The following is an 18,674-nucleotide window of genomic DNA, read 5'->3' as shown; positions in this document are numbered from 1 at the left end:
GCAGATAACGTTAACGGTTATGACGATATCGAGGTGGAGAGAGAATGCGTGTGCAAGTGTGTTAATATGTGTGAGAGAGAAAGAGAGGAGGGATGACATCTAGGGGTAACGTCAGAATTGTCGAGCATAGGGTTTCACTCACTCTCTCTCTCTCTCTCTACGTACTATATATATAATTTGAAAATTACCGACTATGTTCTACGACCCAACCCTCCTCTTTCTTCGTACGCCTCGGTTTCTCCGCTTGCTCGAAACGCCCGTAACATCTGTGTCGCAATTATTCGGTGCACGGTCTGCTCGAAGAGCGTTGAGCGGCAACGGTTGATCGATAGACCGAGCTATTCGCTGGTCGATCGTTTAAAGAGGTCTCCTCCTCGAGGGGGTCCGGGAGGAGGGTAGTTCGTTTACGAGAAGATGATCGCTCGTAGCCAACGGCACCGTAGACTACCACCAGGATGAAATCGATCTTCCGGCCGGAGACAAATTGGTTCGGCGGAGGAGGCGGGTTATACGACTTCTTCGAGTCGTCTACGAGGTGCCGCCTTTTTCGTTTTCCTTCTTCGAGGAAGGAAGGAGGAGGAGGAGGAAGAAGTTCACGGAACGGAGAGTTCGCGATAACAAGCTACGTGAATGGACGGTGATGAGACGAGTTCGTCGTTACAACGAAAGGATCAACCCCTTTTTACCGCGGTCGATCGCAAAGAGAGAGGGAGGGGGAGAGAGAAACAAGATAAACCGAGTTTACACGCGACGGAAAGTACGGGCGGATCGTAAATAACAGATGAACTAGCGTTAACCCGATATTCGGCGCGGCGACCTGTCGTGATTTATGAAACGGGCCCTAATGGCGTACGTGGGCGTCGTAAATTAAGGAGGCGAGCGTCGCCGCGCTTTAATCCGCCGCTGTCTTCCCATCTGTTGGCAAGGGATCATTGCACGCGCGGTCCACGCACGCCGCCAAATTTTCTTCCCATCTGATTAATTTCCTAGTGGAAATTAATCACCGCTGCGAGGGTGGTTGCGAAAATACGAGAGGAGAGAAAGAAGGAGGGGGGGGGCGGGGGCAGGAATCGGTCCGTTCATCTACTAGCGGCACACGACGCGTCGGGGTGAGCTGAGCACGCGGGTAGGTAGGGTTTCGAATAAGGGAAAGCCAGGAAAGGGGGTTTAGGGGGCGGCCTACTGCGAACCCCTCGAAATATTGATTGACATCCGGGTGACAGATTTCGCTGGCCACACACCACCCCTTTGCCCGTACGAGCTGCAACATACACCGAAGCACAGCACAGCCTCTATCGCTACACCGTTCCTTCCATATTCTTTGTCATGCTGATTTTGGCCCAGCGGTGCTCAAATGGAACCCACGATACAATATTATCTGATATTCTCGCCTCTTGTCGCGTCGAGGGAGACATTGGGATGGAATAATTTAGACGATTTGGAAGATGCAAGAAGCAGAAAATAATAATCGATGATGAAACAAAATGTTCAATAACTTTCTTATAATGATATTCTAAATTCTGTAACAAGTAAAGACGAGAGAAAAAATTAAATAATAAATACTCGTAATAATGTATATCTTTTTTTCTTTACACAATTTTCAATGCAATAAAAATTATTGGATGTTCAATTTTTTTCTTCCTGAAAATAACGGATTTCTATCGAGTACGTTAATACACGCGTTCATTGATATCGATATTCGTGTCTTACATTTTTCGTCGCTGGTATGTATTCCACGTGTACGAGAGAGGTACGAGAGAATCACGAACGAAACACGAGCGGCGAAAGGGGGAAGGGGAGGAGGGGGCAGGAGAAAATTAACCCGTCGTAAGCGTACTTCAGCAAAGGAAAAAGAAAACACGCTAGTGAAATATAAAGGATACTCGAGGTTCTGTAATCGAGTTATATCTCGTAATCCCCTTTTCCAAGCCTGTTACGCGAATATGTGCTCGTCTCCTTGTACCACGAAGACTCGTATCGATTCAAGCATTTTAACATTTCATCCCCTGCGTGAATCGTTATTTCATTTATTACCCGTGATTGCGTGTCTTTTATATCTCCTGTATTGGCTTGTTGCACGTGAAACGGACGATTTTATGAACGATTAAAATTATTTAAAATTTAATGGCCAAATGTCCTCTTCAATACCCTCATACGTTTATCCTACGTATTCAATATGAAATTTGAAATTGACCGGATTAAAATATAATTCGCGTGATTATCAATCGTTTTATCGATGTAATAAAAAGAAAAAAGAAATCGAATAAAAATACGCCAAACAATATTTTCAATAGATGTACCGTCATTTCAAATATTTATCATCGCGTAATAAGTTACCAAGATATTCAAAAATGAAATTATTATGACGAGATTCTACTTAAATTACCAATATTATTTATACCGGTACAAATAAGCTTGAAATACAAGTCGACAGTGAATATATCAAATAACAAAGATTCGATTAAATTTTTTAAAATCTTTAAAAGCGAGACCAATAATGTATATCTACATTGAAAATAACAGAAGAGAAGATTCAGTTTCAGTTTCATTTCCAACAATCCAAAACATTCTATCATATTGTTGCATTTATTTATTATTATTATCCTCCCTTTTCTTCGAACCGAGAACAACATCGAGAAAAGAAAATGCAAAGATATCCGGTTTGACTCGATCTCGTGCATGGTAGAGTCGAACAATACAGATAGATCGGTTATTACGATTACTGGAATCGGCAGAATTACACGGATCGACCGCGGGATATCTCTCAGCAGATGGGTCGGAATCAATCGAAAAATCGAATAGGTCGATTTCAACGAAAACGGATACACAGAGCGCAATTACGTGATACGTATCGTGGACGTGTCGAGAGAGAACCACGCGCACAAATTCGAAACGCCATCGAATTTCAAAACGAAAATGTAATTTCCACTGGGCGGTCGGCGAGAGACTCGTTATATTCTACACCGATGGCGAGGGCTCGATCTCGTGCACGACTCGATGCGCAATATTTCGATGTTCTCTCGCTCGAATGACCCGTCCGAGCTGATAAGGTACGACCCTTCGTGGTCCCGCGTATCGCTCGTCCAATATATATTTGAAATATAAAAATTCTGATGCCTGAAAAATTCTTCTTTTCAATGTATTTATGTATTTATGTCGGTTGCTCGATGAACTCGAATACTTTGTGTCGAAATTACTTTATACTCGGTAAAAAAAAAAGAAAGATACTTGGAATTCTGTAAAAATTTTTCGCAAAGAGATCGAAAAAAAAAGAAAAGAATGTATCGTGGAAATTTAGTACAGTAATCTTTCTCATAAATCTTTTCATAAAAGATTTTATAAAATAGTATCTGCATGCATGTTGAACAAACCACTACATATTTTTCCTTTTCCTTTTTTTTTTTTGATTTTCAATCCGATTGCCTAGCGTGAAAGGATTAAATTCTTTCCTCCTTAAAAAATAGAAATCCGCACAAGCCTCGAGAAGAAATATCTATTTACGACCGCATTAAATTCGTTCTAATGGAATCTGTGGTGATCAACCAGGTCAAATATTACGTTACCAGACCACCACTTCTCTACCCCGCTAAACTAACTTCAAGAAATACCGCGAAAACTCGAGTGAAACCGAGGGCCGCCTGTTCATGCAGCTGATGTCTTGAGTTAACACATCGTGGCGGAGCGGGACGGGGAGGACGAGGCGAGCAACCGCTTGGCGTTTGTTTGCCAGCCACTCCGCTATCTAATAACGTGCAATTAGCGGCGGGGGTATAATTACAATTAATACTCGGCAAGAATTACCGCTTCCAACTAAACGCCTCGATAAACAGGTTCCAGGACGTGGTGGCAGCGGACGCTTCATCGTATTCGTCGAGCCACGCCGAATACCAAACCCGCGTTGATAATTCACCTGATGTTGCCTCCTCAGAGACGAAACGCTGCGCTCGTTATCGCGTAAGGTTTCTATTTACCATCGAGTTAGCCAGGTATAATCTGCTGCAAGGTGCACGATCTCATGCCAGGCCGCATGGTACCCGTCTCGATATACCGTTATCAATACCTGGAACCTGGCGTAACGATTAACATAATCACTGTCCCGCCATATTCCCTCCCTCCTTCCCGTTGAATATTTTTTTCCGTTCCGTATACACACATTCCTCCCGGCCACGATTAACTTTTTAACTTACCCGTATATCTTGCCCTTGGATCCGACTTGCAAACGTGTTATTAAGGGCTCTGCTTCGGGCAGATATTATGCTCAAGTATAGGTAATTCTTTTGGTCTGTTTCGCGGTTCGCGTGTTATTGGTTCCTCGTTGCAAACGATTTAATCACGTTACGAGCGAGATATGTTATTGCAACTTGTTTCTTCTCGTTGACGAAGAAGGATTAATTGATTCGCAAGTAATTCGATCCCTGAAAATTGCTTGTTTTTCAAACGTGAAGCTGCTTCTCGTTTCCCAACAACGAACCACTTTGCGATGATGTTTCTTTTTATTTTTAGAACGGTTACATGGAAAATATTTTCAAGCGTATTTACATATTTATTGGTTAATTCGTACATCCAAGTATATTGTTCTTTGTATTACTCGATACGGTTCATGCTGCGAGAATTTGATGGAAATAAAAATGTAAAAACTAGAGAGGAAAAAGAAAAAGTTTATTAGAAGAATATACTTGTTGTCAATCACAGTTGTAGAGACAGTTTCTTGAAAAAGTTGTCACAAGTGTTTATTCGTACTTACATTACCAGCAAGTATACTGCTTGTTGCCTATTTGAAAAGGTGTAAATGCCAAAGAAAAATAGGAAGTACGTTTCAATGGGAAGAATAAGAACAAATATTCCTTTGGTGCAAATACTTGTTGCTAAGAAGAAACTGTAATCTTAAAGTGAAAACAAAAAGAAAGAAAGAAAGAAAAAGTTTGAATATGAGCAAACATTTTCTACAATTTAACATTTGTTGGACATCTTGTAATAACGACACGTATTGAAAAGTTGATTTATAGACGATACAGCTTTAAACGAAATTGCAGTTTCTATTTTGTAATTGGTATGTTAATTTTTAAGCGTATACAGATAGATGATTAGTTATGGTGGTATCCGCTTTATAGTTCACGTTTACATCTTAGTCGTGGAACGGAAAGTGATAACGGTGAATATTTGCATTTAAAACACGCGAACAGGCTCGTAAACCTGTATGCTTTCGTTTTATATTCGACATAAACCGATTGCAGCCTAACGCAGACCGATCATCAAATATTCTTATTATCGCGATAATATCATTAGAAGAGATTTCGCAATTTATCTACTGCAACAAATTCATATAATAGCAAAGAGACTCGAATAAATCGCGTAAAACGACCTGAAAAGAGTCCGATTACAAGTTTATATAAACCTGCTACAGAATCGAGCAAAAACATCCGACAGATGCACACACGGAATGCAGCATTAAAAAACGAATTCGTTAATTCATTTTTCTATTCCCTCGCAACGTCTCGTATAAATTCGTACAAATCCCGATACAAAATCTGCGAGGAAAGTTAAATTTCGATTGAAAAATACTCAAACTTTTATTATTCCTCCAATCAATTAAAAAACCCCTCCGTTCCACTTTTGCAAATATCTAATTTTACCCATCATCCATCGTTTCATTAAAAAGAATACTTTTTTTTATCAAAGCTTTAACTCGGATATCATCATACCAATTGCACTGAAATCTTTCCCTCTCGCGAGAAATTCCAATTTCAAAATGATCATCCCTCTGTGCACGTAATCCCAATCCCGTCTAATGACTATCCATCGAAGCTATCCGCGTCTATCTCTCCAACTTCCGTTTCGAAAGGAAACACACACGATGATGCATTGGCATGCATCGAGTTACACGCATGGTACGCACGGCAGATAAGAAAGGAAATCGCGACTGACACAAAGAGAAGGTTAGTTTGCGACGCGATTCTCGCGAGGCCTCTCGCCCAGGACGATGATTGCCTGCGACGGAGGAGGCAATTGAAGAAGTGACAACGGGTGAACGCTTCTGAATCATGTCACACGTCAAATGAATGCTCGGAAACTGTCAACCGGTCCAATTACGTCTTCATATCAATGAATGGCCGACCCACCGACCCACCGTGCGTACACGACGCCTGTCCCACGCGTACACGCTTGGGACAACCGACTTGACAGGTTCGATGGAAGCGATGAAAATTATCTGATCGGCTATTACGCGACGTATCAACGCGCGTTTACGTCATCCTCAGGCGTTGTCTGGCGTGGCGTAGCCAACGTAGCAGGCACCGATTCACTGGCACATAGAAACTACTTTTACGACCCTTCGCAACGCTCGTTGCGATTACAAGCGTCTGGCCGTGCCGCCGCGTGAGATTGCTGCTCGCTTACCGGCCTCACGTGGATCCGTTTCTCGGCTACGTGGGTGGGACGCGATCCGCGAATTTAATTTGCGTTCCGCTCGGCGAAATTAAACTGTTTGTTACAGTGTACGTCGCGTCCATCTTTTTGATCGATGCGCGTCTACGATTCGTGTGTCCTTCGAGATGTGTTTTTTCAGCTCAGAAAAATTTTATTTGATAAAGTAGATAATGAAAAATATTTGGAATGTTTAACTTTGCGATATATCTTTCAATAATTGAACGAAAAATTTGGTGGAGCAATCGCGATTTGCACGAGGATATGCAAACGTTTCCTCGATATGCACGCATTACTAACAGTAATGCTCGAAATCACCGGGCTCATGGGCTATTTTGGAATACGGCAAACAATTGTCTGTAATTAGCATTTGGTAGTACTTGTTCACAAGCAATTACCATACATTTGCATGTGAAATGCCGATTTAATAATTCCTTTGCACCGAGATTTGGATGTGGACATTTTTTTTTTTTCTTTTTTTAGATTCACATAGAACGAATAGAATAGAATAAGAATGAAACTCAATGGAAAGCGAAATATATACGGGTATAAAAAAAAAAACCAGAGAAATATGAGATTAAACAAAATTTTAACCTAAGAAAATAAGGTGAAATAAATTCGAAAAATTAACGAGAGCAAAAAGCGGGACGGAAAATAAAGTAAAATAAAATTTTCCTTCAGAAAATGAAACGATATTAATAAATTGAAAATTGCGATGCAATTCAACGATTCCGTCCTTTCTTCTTTTCTTCTTTTCTCTCGATAACAGGAGGGGAGAATTTTTTAAAATTCCTCGCATAACGGCCGCCGAATTTCCATTAAACGCTCCATTCAGTTACGTTCCCGAAAGATACACGATAAAACATGCATGGTGAAAAAACGAGTCTCGTTAACGCTCTGCTAAAAATCCATTCAAACGACCACTTTTTCCAAGAAACGAGCGAGCGCGCATACAACTTTATAACTACACAATAACCACATCGATAATCACATAAGAACTCACAAGCGGAAAAGGATTAATAACTCTCGTCGGTCGTTTCAATGCGCGTGAAAACCTGATTTCACGGTATTTCAATTTGCGGAGGTCATTATAAGAAATCGCTGGACATTTCAATGGCGGCCCGAAAGAGGGAAAGTTTCACTAACCATTAGAGGCAAACCGCCATAACGGTAGTGGTCCGTCGATGGTAAACAATCGACACACCATTTGCCTCCCCCTCGCCTATTCCCCCAGGATATTATAAAATTATCACTCGATTAAAATCTCGAGAGTCTTAATTCACGTGATCATTAATTCTCCATTCTTCATAGACGGAGGAGAATCCACGGAATCATCATCATCATCATCATCCCGTTCCCATCTATCCATGCTCGAATTTGTTCCAACTCGCCGATTTATCGATAATTGTTCACGGCCATGTTCTCCTGCATCAGGAGACACGCGTTAGATAGAAATACTCGATCGGATGGAATTTCAAATTCTCGCTAAACTATTTTCCCCTCATCCTTGGCTTAAGCCTTGGTCGACCAACATACACCATGGATTTCCCCGTGTTTTGCTCGGTTTCTGGCTACGAGGATATAATGGAGGAAGTTTTTGTAATCGTGTTTTGCGAAAGAGGTCTGCGTGATTTGAATTGCACGCAGTTGAATCGGAAATTGAAACGAATACTGGGATTCCAATATGTTTTTAAACGTTTTTTTTAATTCAAGAAAATAGAAATCTGAAGAATCAAATACAACATGATAAAGTGAACTCAATTTACAGGCATGATGTACGAGAAATCTAAAAAAAAATAAACCAACAACTTATCGAAGATAAAGAAGAGCATACAAATTATCACCTACAATCTCAAAAAATTTAATCAAACTTGTTTAATTTCAATATAAACAAGCTGCTTCGAACAACTCGTTCGAGTAATTCAAATCGAAGAATTTGTCGTCTCCCTCACGCGCGAAGAAATTTGTACAGAATTTGTTCCAAGATGACTAACGAAGATAGGAATCCCAGGAGGATGAGGTGAACGGATGTTGACCTCTCCCTTCGCGCGAGACTCGCACGAGACGCCAATAAGAAAATATCCCTATCGTCCGCCTGTGGACGGAGGAGGCAGCCATCTTCGGGGAAACAGGCGGACGCGCGACGAATGAATAACAAGCTTTGATGCCTACTTGAAAATCGGAAACTATAAATCGTCCCGTGGATCGAACACGCTTCTAGCCACCGTTCCTGTCACGTGGCTCGTCCTCTGCCGGGGAACGGCATCCCAGGCACCCGTCTTTAGTCTCCCCTTTCCCCCCCCCACGTTTCAACGACCGATAAATCGGCCGTTAAACGGTCGTAAAACTCGCACCCTGCAGCCACTTGTCGCTTCGTGGTTGTGCCGGGGTTGTTGCGGATAACTAAGCCTCATCTTCGAGATTCCTACCGAATTAACGACGCCTCCCGTCGCGTGTTCGAGGGTGGCAGCTTCCTGGTCTCCGCGCTTTCACGTCCGAGGGATGACGCGAGTGATAAAAAGAACGATCGTTTCTCTTCGTTTACGAGCCATCACCGTTCGAACCTGGGTTTACGACGATACAAGTAATTGCTGCTAGTTTTCCTTAAACGTAATTTCATCTCTGCTTATATGTCGACGACGAAGAGGGTGAATTAATCGCCGAATTCCGTCAATCGAGATAATTTTTACAGCGGTTTGTTTGTTCCAATGTTTACGAATGTTGCGAGCGTATATACACAGAGTATATCTCCTCTTGGTGGAGGGATTCAAAAGCGGCGCTGATGTTTAAACATCAGCAGTGATACTTTGTATACAATGATGAAGAGGGTGGTGAAATTGCCTTTCCGTCATTAGCTCAAAGGACGCGGACGATCAAAGGGACATTGATTTTCGAATCTATCGATTAAAAAAAGAAAAATCATTTCGTGTATCGGTGTTCGTTTTCAGTCAGATTAGATTACGTTAAGTTGGATCCAATGTTTTCAGGGATTTAACGATATTGGCGTAAACGGAAGGAAATAAAGAAGAGAGAGGATATACGATCGGGTAAACATCTCCAGGCTTCTTGTCACGTTGCAAATGTCGCGAGGCTGAAACCAGGAAAAGCGTCGACGACGATGAATGGCGTTTCGTGATCGTGACTCGCTTCTCGATTCCTACTCCCTAGCACACATATATCTTGTAGGCTCGTTTCCTTCTGACGAAAAATACCCTTGTAAACGGATATCCCAGTTAATTTGTCAACTATATTTTTCTGGCTAAATTACTAAAGCATAAGCTACGAAATAAGAGAAACATTTTACGTAAAGCTTATAAATTTATCTATATTTACGTGATATTTTTTAATCTGATTTAGGCATCTGCATCTCATCCCATAATTTTGCAACGAAGAGTTTCAACGGACGAATATTTCCCTCGCAATATTCTTTATGCTTCTTTCGAACAGAAAATTAAAAAATAGTCAATATAAATATATATCGTGTTGTTCGAATCGTTGATTGTTCGAATCTCTCCGGCTTGATTGAACGTCATATTAATTTCGATAGAAGCGATATCGATACGTTTGAACAGAGCGCGAGGACGGAAGCTACAGACCTCTTTACACATCCAGAACTTGGTAACGACAGCCGGCGAGCACACGCTTCTATGGATCCTTGAACGGGTGAGACTGAACAGCCGGTGAATCGGTGCTGCAAGACACTCTAGACGAGTAAAGTACTCTACACATCGCCTACGAGCATAACCAAATGACGTATCCCAGAGATACACGCATTGTTTCTTCTCGACAAATTGACGATTCGATCTTTCGCGTTTCAGTGTAATTTCAAAGTATATATATGAGACACGATACGGCTAGGTGGAGAGATCAATGTACAATAGAAATAATCGTATTTTCAAGAGAAACGATATTCGAGACGAACGAATGGATGGAAATTCGAAGATTGGATGTAAGAAGAAATTTTTAATACAAAGTCAATAAATAATATAACACAGATTGTTGTTAAATACGTAGAATATCTTTAGAGATATTTAGAAAGGAATTGATTTATGATTGAAGTGAATTGAACATTCTATATAAAATTTAATAAAAAATGAAAAAAAATTATAATTGTACTATTTACACACGTTGTTGCACAATTTGTTTATCTCGCCTTTCTTTTTTCCAAGATTAATATTTGTTAGTCACTTTAATAATTTTAAATGAAAAACTTTTACAACGCTACGACAATTTCGTCTCTTTATTTCCACCGAAACTTTCTTTATTTCATTTAACCAAGAAAGCATGTACAGGGGAGAAATAATCTAACACGGCTGCGCGCTGCAGGAAGTACTTTGCAAAGTAAACTGTGGGGGAAGCCAGAATTCCTAAACAAATCTCTACCATACGTGACACTTCCCTAATGATCTCAGTAGCATCGATCTTATTCCTCAACATTTCTGGCTTCTGCATGCGATCACTCCAAGTGTTTCTCCGCCCGGAATCGCGAAATTGTTTCGTTCCTTCTGTCCACGATATCCCCATAGTTTCACCGAGTGCGTCGAAGTTGGACGCGATATTACAGGGAAACGTTACAGAGATTGCTTCCCCTTTGCATCGCGTATACTTATATTCCTGCGTGTATTTCATAGCTGCACATTCTAGCACATCCGCGCCTGGTACACACGAAATTCCAATTCATTCTTTAAACATTCTAACCGACCCAAATACCAAGCCAAGATCCCTCTTTTTAATATCAGTGACTCCATTCAACACGTCTCCTGAACACACAACTTTTCGAGAAATTCACAGAAGACGAGTATAGTAATTCTCAGATAGAAATGGATCCTCGAATCAGCCGAGTGTTTTTTCAAATTGTTAAATTGTAGAATACGTCACTGCTGTTTTATTATAATCCAATGTATTCTTTTTATTTTATTTTTAAAAAGAGAGAATAATAAAATTTTGGAAATATTTAACTGCCCTCCTTTTTAATCAAATGAAACGTTTTATCATTAAATTTCCTATCATTTTCTTTTTATATTTGAGGGAAAAAATTCCATATCGAAGTGCGAAGAAAAGATAGGTTTACCAAGAATCAAGCCAAATGGAGAAACGAGGTTTAAAAATTGCGATTATCTTCGAACGAGACACGCATACAAACGCAAGAAACTTGAATTCGATCGGGCGAGGAACCGCAAGGGAAGCGGGGCGTGAACCGCGGCAATGTTCCATCCTCCACGAATTCAAATATTGGCCCATTACAGGATCATAATGCTTCCTCACCTCGTGTATCAAACTCTCGTTCCAGCCTCGATAGAGTTTGCCCAGGGATGAATAAGGTAGAGCCGTGTGTGCACACACGCCGATTCAGTTCTGATCTAGGCCACGTTTTCCTTTTGTGCCCCGTTATCGGCTCTTGCACTTCGCACAATGCGAGCACATTGTGCTCTCCTCAACTTCCACTGAACGATCTTTCCGTTGCGCTCGTTTTCTTGGCAACAAGAATAGCTATTACCTCGTTGAATCGTTGTTGTTTCCCTCGGTGAAAATCGTAGAATTTCCTGATGACCGGAGTCTTAATACGAACCTGGCTTCTCTTCCTCTATTTGCAATAATATGCAGCCAAATATCCAGGGTCCTTTCAAAGTATTATTCCCCCCTCTCTTCTTTCTTTTCCACTCCCTCTTTGACGACTTCCCTATCTTTTGTGAAGTATCGTAAGATCTTGTGTAGAAAGAATTCCTTTTTTCTCTTAAAGAATTTGCATCTTTTAACCTTGCTGAAGTTTTGAAAATTGAACTAAATCATAATTTTTTTTCAATTAAGATATTTATTATCTCGTGCAACTTTTTTCACAGGCTATCTTTGAATTTCATAAAAATTTGCAATTATTGTGCAACATGATCAAATTCGAATAATCTACAACAAACAAATATTTCCAATGCTGAAAATAAATTAATAAAAGACCATACTAAAAAGATAGATAAAATAAAACAATACGATTCGAATTATTGTTGCAGTACATTCATAACGAGGATCTTCAATCTACCTAAATCTCCTATCTAGATCTCCTCTACCTAGATCTATCTTTAGATCTCCGATCTAGGAGGTCGAATAATATTAAAGAAGAAATAGAAAACAATTCGAATAAATCAAATTGAACAATCATCCACGAGACAATCCACGAAGAATGAAAACAACTTATCTGACATTTTTCGAACGAGTTATAAATAGGGGATGGTAAAAAAAGAAATTTCACGCGAAACAGAATTATAATAGCCCATCACCAACACTCGATCGAAACCGATCGACAGTGTTTAACGATGAATCAGTGGCACGAGCCTGAATTGGCTCGGAGGACAAATAACGCGACACGTAGTCCGGCCTGTACTCCAATTTAGGACGTATTTCCTCCCGCGCCGTATTATTGATTTCCGCCCTTTGTGTCGCGTGATCAAGAAAATTGCCGTCGCGCTGCCGAGGAAGCACATCAATGCCGGGAAACGAGCTCGAGACGAGGGAGGGGGATAGTGGTGTGCACCTTACCCCGAGTAATGCACCATCCGTCGCCGATAGAGCACAACTCCGGTTCTCGAGCAAACGATTCTACTCGACGAGTTGCTCGTTTCCATTACTTAATGATCGAGACCTGGTGAATCGCGCGCACCAGGCCCGTATTTTCTCCAGGAATCATTAGGAATTGGATAGACTCGTAGTCGGGATCGGTCGAGTATGATTAACAACGAACCGGTCTTTGGCCCGGGGCTGTGTATCGTGAACGAGAGGAAGAGGATTCCGAAATCGGCATGTAGTTTAGAGAGAGGCGAGCTTTGTGCAGGTAAATTGATGCGGTTTAGTTAAGAAGGAAGCGACGGTGAATGGATAGCGATGGTTTTCGGTAGAATTTTCGAACAGGAAGGGGAGGTGAATAGGGGTGCTTTGACCGCGATATAATGTATCAAAGGGAGATATGATATAGCGGTATGACGGTGCAAAATATTTGTTAGAATCCCCGGCATTGAACAAAGGGAAGTCTCGTTCTCTTTCCCTCTTTATTTCGGCTCATATCGCACCTGGGTGACTCAATTGATGGGGCGGCACGAAATTTCGATCCCCTATGAACTCATGTTAATATCATTATTTCCAATTTCTGCTGTGTATATGTATATATATATATAAAATACGCTTCCAATCAGCGATACTCGTTTAAATACTCGTCTATCTTCGCGTTCTATCTATCCAATTGAAACGGGTGGAAAGGGCCACTTTAAGCGAGACGAGATCACGCAATTAAGCGTTTCGATTTTCGCGAGAGGCGAAACGTCAGAGCAAACGTGACGGGCGAATCGAGAAAAAAAACTGAGATGCAAAGAGTGGTGGGTGAAAAAAAAAAGGAGAGAAAGAAAGAAAGAAAGAAAGAAAGAAAGGAAGGAAGAAAAAGAGAAAGCGCAGAACACGTCGCCCCGTGGGATTTGTTGGGCATTGTTGAGGGGGTTGTTTGGTTCGTCGCCCGTCGTTCGAGGGCGCCACCGTTTTCCCTCCCTTCCACACCTCCCCTTCCCTTCTTCTCGTCCCTTCTCTTCCCTTCCCCACACACCACCTCTGTCCATTCCTCTTGTCAGAAGGGGAGAGGGGCACCTTTCCATGGGGTGGGTTGGCTCGGGTCTGTCACTCGGTGATGGATGATTCTACTCCAACGCGATCAATTCGCCTACCGTGCGTGTACATGCCTCGGGGGGGAGGGCGAAACTCACCCTCGTGCCTCACCCCTCCACTCTGTCGCGAATCCCGCCGCTTCCGACCGATCTAGCGGAAAGACGAATTTCTTCGCCGCTTTACGTGCCATCGATGGAAGAACGCCTTTGAAAGAGGAGGAAAAGAGAAAAAGGAAAAACTCGAGAAGAAATCCAAAGAAGGTGAATGCACCTTTACCCAATCTTTTTTATTGAAATTTTCCATCGGATATTAATGGAATATTCACGGCGTTTCTACAGGATTATATACAACGCGTATCGACTAACCCGGTCGAAAACGAGCGGAACCCAGGGAGATTCGACGGCTTAGCCGGTGACACGATAACACCGGCGTGGCGCAAAGCCCCGTCAATGGTGAAAATGCTAATGATAACGATTCATCTTTTCATGCTGCGGCCTTTCCTCTTGCGCGCGTGGTTTCGAGGTCGTCGTTCCGAGGCGCAATCTAATTTGCATAGTAAATTTTAATCAATCTAACCGCGAACCGTGATGTGTGCGTGTATATACATATACGCGAGATTCTGAGTACGTATGTATGCTGCGTGCATTCCCCGCGAGTAGTAGACAACCAGGTAGGTGTACACGATCCACGACGAGGTTGGGAGCTTGCGTTCACCACCACCCCGTAATTACTTTCCTCTGCCGGTACACGTCAATTCAAATTGCTTTCGAATTACCTAACGTTAGGCGGTGGGACAGAGTCGAAGCGAGAGAAAGAGAGAGAGAGAGAGAGAGAGAGAGAAAGGAGAAACACGTGCATACATGTGGAGGAACAGTGAAGGTGTAGAGGGGGTGGTATAAAAATAAGTAGAAGAAAGAAAAAAAATCTACGAAGAGGATGGAAGAGAGAACGATTTCTCTCTCTCTCTCTTCTTTCTCTGTAGCCACGACGATGTGTGCTTCTCGTAACAAGCTCGAGAATTACACGGCGAACATTTCTGCTCCTGGTTACATAGCCACAGGCGTTTAGTTCATCGCTGCTACTGCATAGCCGACCTGTCTAAAGAACTGAAACGACGGTTCTTTGGATTATCGTGGCGCGGCAAAAGATAACGGCGCTTATCGCGTCGTGGGGGAGAGAAAAATTCTCTCTCTGGAAACGCGGCAAAACAGCCGCGTATTGTTGAGATCCCGGCTCGTGTTTCTACATCGAGTGGTTAACCGGATTTCTCGGAAGTAAACGGTTCTAAGCGACGACAAGTCGCATTGTGTTTTCTTTTTTCTTTTTTTCTTCTTCTTTTTTGTTCTTTTTCTTTTCTTTTTTTTTTTGCCCTTTTCTTCTCCTCTCTTTTCTTTTCCACGTTTTATAGCCACGATTTTCTCCAGCGTTATCCAGCGATAATGCTTATCGACGCGCAATCGGACGCGATAAAGACGATATTTCCTATGGAGAAAATTTGATTCTTCCGGTGATTATGGAAATGCAATGTTATTTCGTAGAAACGTTAAGAGTTGGAGCGAAGGAAGTCTCTAGTATCAGGATTTTTATGGGGATTGAAGCCGATTACCTGAAGCCCGTCGTGAAAATAATTATCGAAACACGAAATTATTAATATCGAAGACGATATTTTGCCCGCCTAAAAAACGATAAATAATCGTATTTATGACAAAAAAATATATATATTTATACGTTCGTGTTAACTGCTTATCAATGTTAAAAAGATACAACAAGTTCCATGAAATGACCATTTTAATTATAACTCGGATCCAACACTTAACTGTTGTAAAATTATTAGAAAATATAACTTATTAAATCTTTCTTCCTTCATACATAATACATCGCGATGAAATGGTAGATTTACGAGCGAATTAAATTAATTCGTCTTTACGTCCGATTACGATAATATTTTATTGTAATCCTTGCATTAAATCAATCGATACCCGTAAAAAAAAGGTATAAAAATAAAAAGTCACGATTAATTTAATTTATTCATTATATAAAACGATTTCTACCGCGTTTCTCATACACATTCAGGAGGAAGATTTATTTCATAAAAACCAGACGAGACTCCTCCGTAACGATCTGATAATATTAAAATACACATTTTCATATACAATGTATTCAATGATTCAACCGAACCCGTTACCGTTTTCCTTCTTTTCACAAATCAAGAGTAAGAAAGTCGTCTGTGGTCATTCCCCTCGAAAATATCCGAGCGTATCAAAGCTTACTACGAGGGTTATTACCTTCGCGTGATATCGCTATTTCTGATCGATTGTTCATTCGCACGAAATTACGGCCGCCATGAAATTAATGCCTTAAACGGAATTTCACGAAAACAGGGGAGAAAGAAGAAACGCGTCTTCTATACGCGAAAATGATTAACAAACAATCGTTCAAACCTTCCTTGTTAACTTATTGCCTCCTTAATAGAAACGCAACAACGATTTATTCTTTCTCATTCAATTCTCAACGATGTCTTCCTGAAATCGAGTGCAAATACATTGAATATTAATCGTTTCCGTCGGCTGAAGCGGACCGTCGCGACGCGAGGATTGGTAATTGAATGTCGCTTTCCACCAGATCGAAAAAAAGAAAAAATAGGTAAACTGTAGTTGGAAACTGTCCTGCCAGATTTACCGCGTCGTACGTCACCGATATGAAACAACGATAAATCGTTAAAGATTCGTTACTCACCGTGGAAAGAAAGAAGAAAAACACAAGTCACCTAGTCTGGGAACACGGAAAGCTTCCGACTTCCACCCGGGTTTTTTTCACCAAACCGTCGAAAATCACCAAGTTCGATTACGTTCTCTCACCCTCTCGAAACGCGCACGTGAAAAACCGTGAATTGAAAAGTTGGTCCGCGAAACTGTGGAGGAACACTTCGAGACAAGGCTGCCGGCACTTTCGATCGTGTGTTCGTGGTATGCACGTATACGTATACGTGTAGGTTAACCTTGAAAAGGCAACCCGGTTGCGACGATACGCGAGGCTGTTTTGGGTGGCGTGCTGGTGCAGCGGGAGCACGACTCCGGGTACGCCTCCTCGTGACTGCCACGCGAACCAGAGAAATCGATAGAATGACCCCATGGCACATGCGTGCATCGTGTCCCCGAGTCTCGTGGAGACCGCGTAACAGACCGGTAGGAGGAAGCGGAGGAAACGGGAAGGAGAAGACGGAAAGACGAAGAAGAATGGCAAGAAGGAGAAGAAGAAGAAGAAGAAGAAGGAGAAGAGTACTAGACGTCTCTCCTCCAAAGTAATGGGAATTTCTTTTCCATTTGCCCTGTCTCCCTTTCTCTCTCTATCCCCTTCTCTCCTTTTTTTCAAGCTTACCTATGTTTCCATCCCCCGTTTCTCCACCCTTAACGGCCCTCATGCACCCTCTCTCCCCTGTCTCTTTAGCCGCTCTCGGAACGCCCTTACGACTTGTCTCCTCTTCCCGCCTAACAAAGGCTAAGAAGGTCTACGAGAAACCGAGTTTATCTTAGCGATGAAAATAGCCGCGGTTGCTGGCCTAATCGTCAAAGTAGTTCAAATCTCAATTCGTCTCGTTCCAGTCGGAATGATTTTCTCCCGAAATTATTCTATTTTCCCTTTCCTTGTGTCGACAGTTGGATTAAGCGAATCGTTTTTTCTTCCTTTCTTTTCCTTTTTTTTTCTCGTTCAACCGGCGAAAAACGAACGTTTTTGCCCCGGATCCGGTACACAATTGGGTGGAGAGGAACAAATTAACGAGAGCGCGATTTTTATTTTCTATTTCGTCCGCGCTGCTCATTTCCGCTCTCGTTTCCGTCAACAAGAGAAAGAGAGAGAGAGAGAGAGAGAGGAAAAGGGGTGGAAGAAGAAGAGAGCTCGAATTTATACGAGAAAATCCACATAGAGGTGTTCGTTTGCGCACCTTACAAGAACGTTTACCTTTCGACGCCGCGGGTTTCGGTCGGTCCTCGCGATGATCAAAGAGGAATTATAATTTCGAAACTTACTCCCGGCTAATTAAGCGCGACGCGAGAGAACCCCGTTTGCGAGAGTAGAGGAGGGAAGTTTTCCGGGGAGGGAGGGAGGAGGGGGAGACGACGACTAACCCCTTTCGAAGCGGGAATGGGCGAAGTTTAAACGTAAGACAAACACGAATGAACGTGGCTGGATAAAGTCCAAGAAATTTATCGTTTGGAAAGGCTAGCTGGCGGCCGCGCGCGCGACAGCTTGTAAATTCAACCCCCGATAAATCCACCCGTACACAACGGTAAATTTTCATAAGGAAGAAAAGTTACGTGTTCTCTCTCTCCCTTTCTCTCCCTCTCTCTCTCTCTCTCTCTCTATCGATCATACGCGGCAATTTATTACCGATCGGGATAATATCTTGTTTTTCGGTTGCACCGGATGAATCGGGGGGTGGGTAAACATTTTAGCGAGCGATGATCGGTGTGCTTGCTTTCGATAAAAATTGCAAGAGGTGTTTTAAAACGTGCAGTATCCCGGAAAAAACAGGAAAGTGACGTAGCTTCCATTATATATTTTATGATGTTTACGAGAATTATAAGCCGAGTTCAGCTGAATCGGGGTTAAAT

At 42.0% G+C, this 18,674-nt stretch overlaps 1 protein-coding gene across 1 annotated transcript in view; it reads right to left on the bottom strand.

Annotated features, from left to right (window-relative positions):
- LOC100576247 (frizzled 2) overlaps nucleotides 1-17,122 on the bottom strand; it is a 122,783-nt gene extending 105,661 nt beyond the window's left edge. Inside the window, exon 1 of the mRNA XM_006559228.2 lies at nucleotides 16,798-17,122. The gene's annotated coding sequence lies outside the window, so the exon portion shown is untranslated. The remainder of the gene's footprint in view (nucleotides 1-16,797) is intronic.
- Nucleotides 17,123-18,674: the final 1,552 nt, after the last annotated feature.

This window comes from Apis mellifera, linkage group LG10 (assembly GCF_003254395.2).
Source record: "Apis mellifera strain DH4 linkage group LG10, Amel_HAv3.1, whole genome shotgun sequence".
Taxonomy (NCBI): domain Eukaryota; kingdom Metazoa; phylum Arthropoda; class Insecta; order Hymenoptera; family Apidae; genus Apis; species Apis mellifera.
Note: the sequence above shows the minus strand (reverse complement) of the source record. Positions and strands in the feature narration are given on the sequence as shown.